This window comes from Chelmon rostratus, chromosome 20, assembly GCF_017976325.1.
Source record: "Chelmon rostratus isolate fCheRos1 chromosome 20, fCheRos1.pri, whole genome shotgun sequence".
NCBI classification, from domain to species: Eukaryota; Metazoa; Chordata; class Actinopteri; order Chaetodontiformes; family Chaetodontidae; genus Chelmon; species Chelmon rostratus.
In genome coordinates, this window is record NC_055677.1 from 1,377,501 (window position 1) to 1,387,500 (window position 10,000).

The 10,000-nt window shown below is 41.7% G+C and overlaps 1 protein-coding gene across 1 annotated transcript in view; it reads right to left on the reverse strand.

The window, feature by feature from the left end:
- Nucleotides 1-10,000, reverse strand: part of LOC121623662 (LYR motif-containing protein 4B) — a 34,656-nt gene that overhangs the window by 23,934 nt on the left and 722 nt on the right. The window lies entirely within an intron of this gene.

Genomic DNA, 10,000 nt, shown 5'->3' on the forward strand with positions numbered 1-10,000 from the left:
ATACCAGATGACATGATATATATATCGCTTTAGCTGCAACATTAATCAATTAGTTGTCGACTATGAAATCCATCAGCAGCATAAGACAAAAAAGTCTAAATTCTCTGATTCCAGCCTCTTAGATGTGAATATTTCTTGTTTTTTGCTTCCCTCTGACAGTAAACTGAATATCTTTGGGTTGTGAACCAGATGAGAGATTTGATGATGTCATCTATTAACATTTTTAATTTTCCAAATCAATAAATGGAGAAAAAAAGCGACGACAGATTGATCGATAATGAAAACACTTGTTAGTCGCGGCCGTAAATCTCTCACTTCCACTCTTCCTTGAAGGAATCTCTCCAGTCTTGCGCAGCGTTGGACTGACGTGGATTTGAGCAGCTGGTGTAAAACACAAACGTGGGTGTTTGAAATCTGCCAAACTGGACGTCAGTGACCTCAAACGCAGACACACTGAACACACCCACTGCCGTCAGTTCGCTTCCAGCTCGAGGCCACGATGACCGCGGCGTCCAGAGGAATGAACTACAGGTGAGGAAGTAAATCAAAAGAGACAAATTGGAAACACTGAAGTTTTTTCTGGCAGGAGCTGCTGAGGTGGAAATGATTATTGGTTTAATTTCCAGCTCTTTTTCTTGACGGACTCGGGCCTCATTACAGCCAGCAGCTCCTCTGATGTGGGGAAACTACAGCATCGACCTTGGGAAGTTACAGATCTGCCGGCTAACCCATCCGTCTTCTGTCTGTCTGTGTGTCTCCAGCACATTTAGGATTTAAGACAGAACCAATAAAAGTGTGATGGATCTGGTTTACATGCTGTGGTTAAATACGAGGACGTGACGGAGGAGTGGCGAGGGAACAGGAGGAGGCTGGTCTGAAGGTGAGACAGAGGAACGATGGTGGGTGGATGGAGCAGGAAGGAGGCGAGGAAGAACTACAGAGGGTTTGAGAGAAGGATAAAAGGGATAAAAGAATAGGCAAAAGAAAGGAAGGATAAAGAAAAGGATGTGACGAAGGAAGTGGAGAAAAAGAGGGACGTTTAAAGGAAGAAGACGGAGCAATGAAAAAGAGTGAAATAAGGAAAGAGGAGTGGTATGTGGAGAGATAGGAAGCAAGGAAGGAGAAAGAAAAGGATGTGACGAAGGAAGTGAGGAGGTAAGAATGGAAGGATAAAAAGAGAAGGAATAAAAACATAAAATAAGGGAAGAGGAGTGGTATGTGGAGAGGTAGGAAGCAAGGAAGGAGAAAGGAAAAAATATTTCAGGAAGGAAAAGGGCAAGAGGCAGGAAGGAAAAAAGACAATAAAGAAGAAGAAGAGAGGTAAAGGATGCAAGAAAGGACAGAAGGTTGTAAAATGACGGTGGACAGAACGGAGGAAAAGATAATAAAGATGGAAAGAAAGGTCAAAGACGGAAGGAAGCAATGAAGGATGTAAAGATGGGGCAAAGGAAAAATGGAAATATGAAAGGAGGATTTATGAAACAAAGGAGGGTGGGAAGGAAGACAAGGTGATAGGAAGGAAAGGAAGGAAGTGAGGATAGAAGTGATGAAGAATGTTAAGAAGTGAGAACAGAAGAGTGTAAACAAGGACAAAGATGGAAAATATGTGTCTAAAAAAAGAGCCGATAAAGAAAAGGGAGTAAGGACGAAATGAAAGGAGATAAAAGGAGGGGAGGAAAAGTGGTTCGCAGAGAGCGTCTTCACAGCCAGTTTGAAAAAGACATGAAGATGAAGATGAAGGATGATTTCTGAGCAGCTGGAGGAGACGAAGCAGCTCAGAGTTTGTCATTCAAACGTCCGGCCGGGTTTTTCTCTCCCTCTCGGTCTGAAGCTCAGCAGGGCCGAAGACGAGGCCCTGAGGCTCCTCCATCAAACTGATTCATACGAGGCCTCGGCTAATGGACTCGGCGTAATGAGGCCCGCCGCTAACGAGCAAAACAAAAGACGGAGGGGAAAAAGAACAACAAAGAGATTAGAAAGCGCTGAAAATGATCAACAGGCAGGATGGAGATGACCGCCAGCTGCACGTCCGGCAGCTCCGTGTCTCCTCTGGACAGGAAGTCCAGATGACGACGCAACGAGAGGAGTTTTACAAAGTCAAACTTCAGTTTCGAGGATTTAAAGCGTCACATGTAGAACTGAACAGCAGGAGGAAGAGCTGTTCTTCAGTTCTTCAGTAAACGATTTCTAACTCACTATAACGTACAAACACGGTGATAAACACTAGCTGGAGGCGGAGTTTGAAAGACCTGGGTGTATAGCAGGCAGGTTCAGATGCATTATGGGAAATGTAGTTTTTTAGAGTTTTGACTCGAGTCCACTTACACCTGGTTTTAAAATGTGATCGTCATCCGTACACGACACCACACTGATACTGATACTTGTTTTCAGCAGACAGAGAAGACGAGCGAGAAGACTGAACGAGGCTCTTTACTGATTACACGTCTATTGCTTTGTTGATGCTTTGTTATTTAACTGTGTGAAAAATGAATGATCGACACTCAGAAATAACCGTGTGTGTGGCACGTTGCTCTCATCTGTGCAGCTGATCAGCTCTTAACCAGTCATGTAATTGTTCTGGTCACATGGGAGCCTGCAGGCTGATCTGCAACACGCCGCGACAACATGACTCAATATTTCACAGAAAGGAAGGAACAAATTAATGTTCTACAGTTGCCGAACTCATGAGAGGGGACAAATAATGAAGAATTTGTATGAGAAAGAGTTTCATAAAGTTTATAAAGTTTCCTTAACATAACAACTTATAAAATTGTGTGATTTTTAAAGGGAGTCTGGGGCTGATTTGCACAGGTTTTGCTCTGGAGGACAGAGATTTGATCTCAGTGAGGAGAACAAATGAAGAAAACCAGGTGTGAACACAAAGGTCAGATCGATTTTAATTCTAACACCAGGTGTAAAGGACGTCTGTTGCTTTGATATTCACTGTTCTTTGTTTTTAAATCTGACGCTCACGAGTCTGCAAACTTAACGAAAGTGAAATTCCTGCAAACCCCTTTAACGCTCATAACGCTCCATCACACCTGAGTTTTTTCTGCTGTGACAGGTCAAAGCTTCTGCCCTGACGAAGGCACATTTATTCTTTTTATTGATTAATGTGTTTGGCTTCAGCAACATGTAGTGTTTTCTACCCGTCGTCTGTCTGTGTGGGTAAAGTCTTATCTTTTTCTCTTCGTGCGTCTCCTCACTAAAACTTCAGAGGGAATTCTCTCGTGTGATCTCTGAAGATGAGGAGGAGGAGAGATAAGAGGAGGTGAGGAGAGGAGATTTCCACAATCACTTATTAACTACGAGCTTTTGTCATATTGTGAGAACTTGACAGCTTTTCACCACACACACACTCAGATGATGACACTGTTTGACTGAATCCACCCGGGACAGTTATTTTAAAAGAGAGAGAGAGAGAGAGAGAGACATAAGGAGGACACAGAGGAGAGAGACAGATGGAGAGACATCGATGACAAACCAGAAAAGACACAGAATGAATCAGTTTGTTATTTGATGTTGTTTTGTTGGAATTAGCCGACTCTGACAGCCTGCTTCTTCCTCCTCCATCTACTCTTCCTCATCTCTTCCTCCATCTTTCCCTCTCGGCCTGTTTCTGACACACCTGACGGCTGAAGCTCTGCAGGGTCTTTCCTGGTTTTAAAAAAGAGGGACTACGAGCTTACGATAAATGAAATTTATCAATGAAAATAAACATTTGGAGACTCAAAATCAGCGTTAACAAGGTCAAATTATGAGATATCACCTCCAAACCCGGCTCTGTGGCTCACGTCTTTGACTTGGCTGATAACCTTGCTCCCTTTTTTATTTTCCTAGCAGGAAAAATACTAATTGAAACCTGTGTTACAGAATAATTTCACACATCTGCACTTCTTAGTTAATGAAAAATCAACATGAATTTAAGCACTTTGAAAACACCACTGGTTAATTTCCACTGCTGCCTCACTCAGCCTCTCGCCTCCACACAACTTGCTGATACAACTCTTTCTTTCTGAGTCTTAGTAAAGCGAAAATGCTAGCATGCTAACACAATCACAGTGACAATGTTGATGTCAAATTAAGGTAGAATGTTAGCATGTTAGCATTTGCTATGTAGCTGTAAGCACAAAGTGTAGGAATGTCATTCATTTTGAAGGTGTTTGGGTCATAAAGGTAAAACACAAAATCAGTTTTTTATATTATTTGGGGAATTATATTACTTTAATTTTTATTTTTTTAATTTAATTATTTTTTATTGTTTTATTTCTTAATTTATTTTTTTAATTAAATTAAAATTAATTATTGTATTAATTTAATATTATTTTTTATTTAATTAATTTAATATTATTTTTATTTAATTAATTTAATTTTTAAATTTAATTATTTTTATTTATGTGCAATATTACACATAAATGTTTAATTTGTATAGCAGAGTTAGCTTAAGGCTAATTGTGATGCACAGTTTAGCAGGTCATAATTAAAACCAGTCATAGAAGAGGACTAAACAAAGCAAAGAAGACACACATCACACACCAACAGGTCAACACCTGTGTGCTAATGGAAGGACATCCGGTCCACAGCGTACCTGTGTGAACATTCACAGTTCCTTCCACTGACAGACGGCAGAATAACAAACTGAGTCTCTCCAGGATTCACCTCAAGACCTGCAGCTACGTCAACAAAACGCTTCAGTCTGTGATAAAGCTTCTTATTTAAAGAGGCAAATAAAAAAAAGTGCAGTGCTTGGTACAAAAACACAAAAACCAAATCAATGAATAAATATGGAGCCTCGAGGATGCTTCTTCAAACAGTAACAGTATTCAGGAACATCTGAGGAAATACATTTCAAGTTGATTCAAGGCTTTTCAAGGACCCTGAATTTACTGCTAAATGCTTTGAAAACAAACATTTTTCACACCAACCTGAAAAAACAGGTTTGATTTGCTGGAGTTCAAGTGAGTTATCAGCTCGCCACCTGCTGGTCTGAAGGCGCACTGCAGTAAACATCACATAATCAAATGAAGTCCAATGTGCTTCACATTGCCAGCGACTTTCTTTTTTTTTTATCTTTAATATATTCTCCAGTGCTCTGACTCTTGGTTCATACCTCTCTAATATTCCTCACATCCTTCAGGGCCTCTGTTCAGCTTGTTTTACCCATCCATGGTTTTGTTGTCCAATAAATCCTCCCCAGAGATCAATTTTTGCTGTTTGTTGCTTCTCCTCTTCTTTACCCACACAAAAGTCTAACATTTGTTCTTCTCTTGCGTTTTAATTGATTCTAGTGGACAGTTTCTAGTGCTGAAATAATCCATTTTGTATGTTCATAAAACCCCAAACCCGTCACATCTGTCTTTAAATTACATTTCAGTGTTTATGCTGTTTCCTGTTGCTATTAGCTGCTGCAGTGATCGAATTTTCCTGCAGAGAATGTTTCATCACGCACACACACACACACACGCGCGCACGCACGCACGCACACACCTCCAAATCCAGCCGAACTCTCCCACCTTTCCTCCCAGGAAGTGCTGCGAGTGCCTGCATCAGCTGTTATTGTAGTCAGAGCGAGAGACAACAAAACACAGCCCGCAGCGACGTTTGGCATATTCAGGTCATTCCACAACAATCCAACAAGTGCACCGGCACACTGCCTTCACCACAGACCGAGCTTCTGAGGGGAAGCCCACAGCAGGATTAAAACTCTCCGTTTCTCACTTTTCCTTTTCCCATTCGGAAAAATGAGAAATTGTTTTCTTTTTTTTGTTTTTTTTACATTTATGTCAGAACAGCAATGACACCAAAAACACATTCACAGGAGTTGTTGGTCTCGATGCAGATCCTGGGAAGGAGGGGGGTGTGGCATGACTCTGTCCATTATATACAGGACCTGAACGGTCAAGTGTGAGTGCAGAGCAGGTGTTTGTAGAATGGCCCACTGCACGTCCTCTTTGCTGACGTTAAATGGAGCAAACCAGTGAACCGAGCCGAACAAATGCGTGGCGGCGTGTTGGACGGTGACGACTGATTGGTGCAGCTGCAGCCTGCTGACCAGGTAAAATATAATCGCCATAAGAGCAACACACACACAGTGGTGTCAATTCTTCCAGACACACGATCCCTCATACATCAACTCTCCATTTACTTCCTGGATCTGCACCTCCTGCCTGCAGCACTGTTCCACCTGGATGATGTGTCGTGTGTGCGTCACCTGTGTGATTCTGCTCTTTAAACTGACATTACTGCTGCAGCAGAGTCCCCACAAACACCAAACTATACTGCTCCAGTAACAGTTCAGTGTTGGGCCGATGTCATGCAGCAGTTCACGTTCCCATTCATTTGAATTAAAGAGAATATGTTTTCAGAGCAATGACTCAGCACTTTCTGCATCGTCATTGTTCAGGTTTAACCAAATCGAACATATCTCCATTTTTTACTCAAGAACAATCTGACAAGAAATTAGATTTTATGTGCATTAATAATGTTTTTAGGACATCTCAGGCCCAGTGCATGCTGGTATATGTAGGCACATTGGGGCATTGCCCACATGGACCAACAGGACACAGAAAATCTGATCACGGTGCTGAAGTGTTGGTGGTTTTAATGGACGACAAACTGCACCAGTAAAAACATTCAGATGATGGAACTCCATAATATAACAGAGTCATTTCCATTTCACTTTTTGATGCGTTCTCTCTGCCAGGACCGACTCTCCGGACCAGAGGTCTGCGAGGCGGTGGACCCAATCAGCCGTCTCCGGGCAGGCGGGTGGAATTTATTTTATTTGGACCAGCAGCAGGAGGAGGCCATCTCTCATCTGGCCGCTCAATAATTCAACACAGCGGCGGACCGCATGAAGGCTAGCGGGGAGCGGCGGCTCTCTGGTGTCCGTGTACAGAGCCGTGTGTTTGACAGCTGAAGACGCTGTCCCAAACTCACCCCGCACGCACACAAAGCAGAGAGAGGAATACACCACACTGATGGTGACTGTGCTGCTGCAGATCAACTGATGAAGATGTCGTAAAAGGAGACAGAAGATGAAGACGAGCCAGTGAAAGTGAGATGTATAGGTTACCGTTGGATGCACTGATCTGAGACCAGAGCTTTTAAGGCTGAAAACAGCAGCATTTATGACAATAAAATGAGTTTTAAAACCCCAAACTGTGGCACTCACGGGAACCAGAGGCTTCCAATATACATCCCATAAAGTTGTGTTTTAAAGAGTTCCTGCTGACTGTGGGCACAAACACAGGCGGCTTATGAAAGGTAGCAGAGGTCACAGTCTGCATTAGAGAGAACAGACAGCAATAAGTCCAGGTGAATCCCACCTGGTGCACCCTGGGCCTCAGTGTGAATGACGGTGTAGATTAAATACGGCTGCTGAATTCATCTACATTGTTCTATAAAAGCTGATGCCATTCAGTACCATGTTGGGTTGTTTCGATACGCTGCTAGAAATATGGGAATATATTTTAAACGTTTTAAATAGATAAATATAGGCCACCCTCACAACCTGATAAAAGATGTAAACATGATGAGGACTGGCCGGATATTTGGTGTCACTTTGTGATTCTCTGTGTCTGTTGGACAGATCTTTTCTGATAAAAAATAATGAGGTTTGATTTGCAGACAGAGTTGTGCTCTATATCAGACACATCTCTTCATAAATGTAAAACAAAAAACTGACAACAAATCGACAAAAGCCCTTCAGACGCCTGCTCTACCTGCTGCACCGATCACGCTGCAGCATTCAAGACTGTGAAATACAGACAGACGCAGCATCACAGACGGAACAGCTGAGCCGAGAAGGGCAGGACTTTCTGTCACATTTAGTCAAATTTACAATGAAAAGAACTTCTTTCAAAATAAAAGTCCATCCTCACTTCACCACACAACAGCTCAACAATCTGATGTTGTTCAGAGAACAACATTCATCCAGCCAACACTGTGACGTTATGGATACAACACAATTAATAAAGACACAGCAGCTAAATAAGCTTCACTGCAGTGGTGGTAAATCCAGGGAGATAATTGAAAATGCAAATCAATATAAACTAACTTTGAGACATGATATGCAAAAAAAAAACAGTTGCAACTTCAGCAGATTAAATTCAATATTAATCCAATAACAGTCTGAAGCCGCTCAGACTGCATTAGCTTTAACAGCAGGCTGGACTGATCTGCAGAATAAATGCAGAGCGTGTCACAGTCAGTTAGGCCGAACACACTGAATCCTGATGGGATCTGAGCAGCAGGAGGCCTGCAGACAAATCAGGTCAGTGGTCGGGCACAAACTAGGCCACGGACTCTGGCTCTGAACCACGACAACAGCAGAATCACAAAGAAACCCTGCGACCTCTGTCCGACACTCATATCTGCTCCCAGTGTGAGCCTTCAAAATAAAATCCTCATTCAGTCATTGTGGTGAGACAGCTGTGGACAACATATAAACACCTCTCAGTGTAATCCGACACAACAGCACAAACTACACCCACCACACAGCCAAAACGCTGAATCAACAGATTTCAAAGAGTTTCAACATGAACTAAATGGTAGCTGGAAAGATCAATCGATACCAGCAGCTCTTCTGATGATTATTTTGAGTCATTTTTTAAGAGAAAAAAAACGTTTGTGGCGTCTCCAGTGTGAGGATTTGCTGCTATTCTCTGATTAAATCATCGTAAACTGAACATCTTTGGGTTCTGGACTGTTGCTCAAGTGAAACAAGACATGCGAGGATGTCAAATTGAACTCTGGGAAATTGGGACGGACAATTTTTCCTATTTTTGTATGTTTTATAGATTAAATGATTAATGGACTAATAGAGAGAATAATATGCAGATTAATCGATGTGAATAGGGCTGGGTATCGATTCAGATTTCAAGAATCGATTCGATTCCGATTCTTGAGATTCAGAATCGATTCGATTCTGTAGTCAGGGGGCGTGGCCGAAGTAACAGGGGTATTCCACTCTCTGCGTGCCGTCATCCTTTTACTGGCGAGTGCTGTCAGCTGTCAACCTGAATAATAAAATGACTGTTTCGCTGAACGAAGAAAAGATTTGAATTTGAACTAAATAATAGTCAATTAAAATATTAATCAAACGTGGTTAATGTGATTTCTGCTCCTGAACCTCAGCGCACAGCGTCTGCACATCAGCGCTGTGCGCCGTCACCTGCATCTTTACGCAGGATCAGCTGTCATCTGTGAGCGCGCGGTGTTTGTTTCAAACGAACAAACTAAAATAAACTAAAACATTTTAAATAAATGCTCATTAATTGATTTCAGGAGCCGCATCACAGGGATGAAAGAACCGCATGCGGCTCCGGAGCTGCGGGTTACCGACCCCTGATGTAGTGTAGTATAATTCATTGAAGGTGCGCGTTATAATCCGGTGCGCCTTATAGTGCGGAAAATACGTATATAAATGTTTTAAAAAATCGATCTTTGGACGCGAGAACCGATTTTTTAAAAATAAAATGAGAATCAATTTAAAATCGGCGGATCGATTTTTTCGACCCAGCACAAATTTTGAAAACAATTTAAACTGTTGCCTTAAACTGAAATTTAGGAAATGTGTAGGTTTACCTGAGGTGAACATTAGAAACTGAGTAAAAAAAACAGTCTGCAACGAAAACTTAAAGGCAACAATACAAAAACATAAACAATGTAACATGGCAGTCTCCTAAACACAATGGATTTCCAATTTCTTTCACTTCATTCATTTCACTTCTTGAATCTTTGAATCTTTCAATACAGACTGAAACTGAAACTTCATCTTCTGTAACAGAAGAAAGCTAAACCTCACTGAAGATCACATCCATACAGTACCCACATTAACTGCGACACGTCTACAGCTAACCTTACTAACAGTATGTTGCATAGAAATTATAAATATCATGGAAAATCATTTCTGATCTTATATCATTTTCTTCTGGTCTGGTAATAAACACTAACATGGGTTAAAGATCAGCGGCTCAACAGACTGAGACTTCAAAAA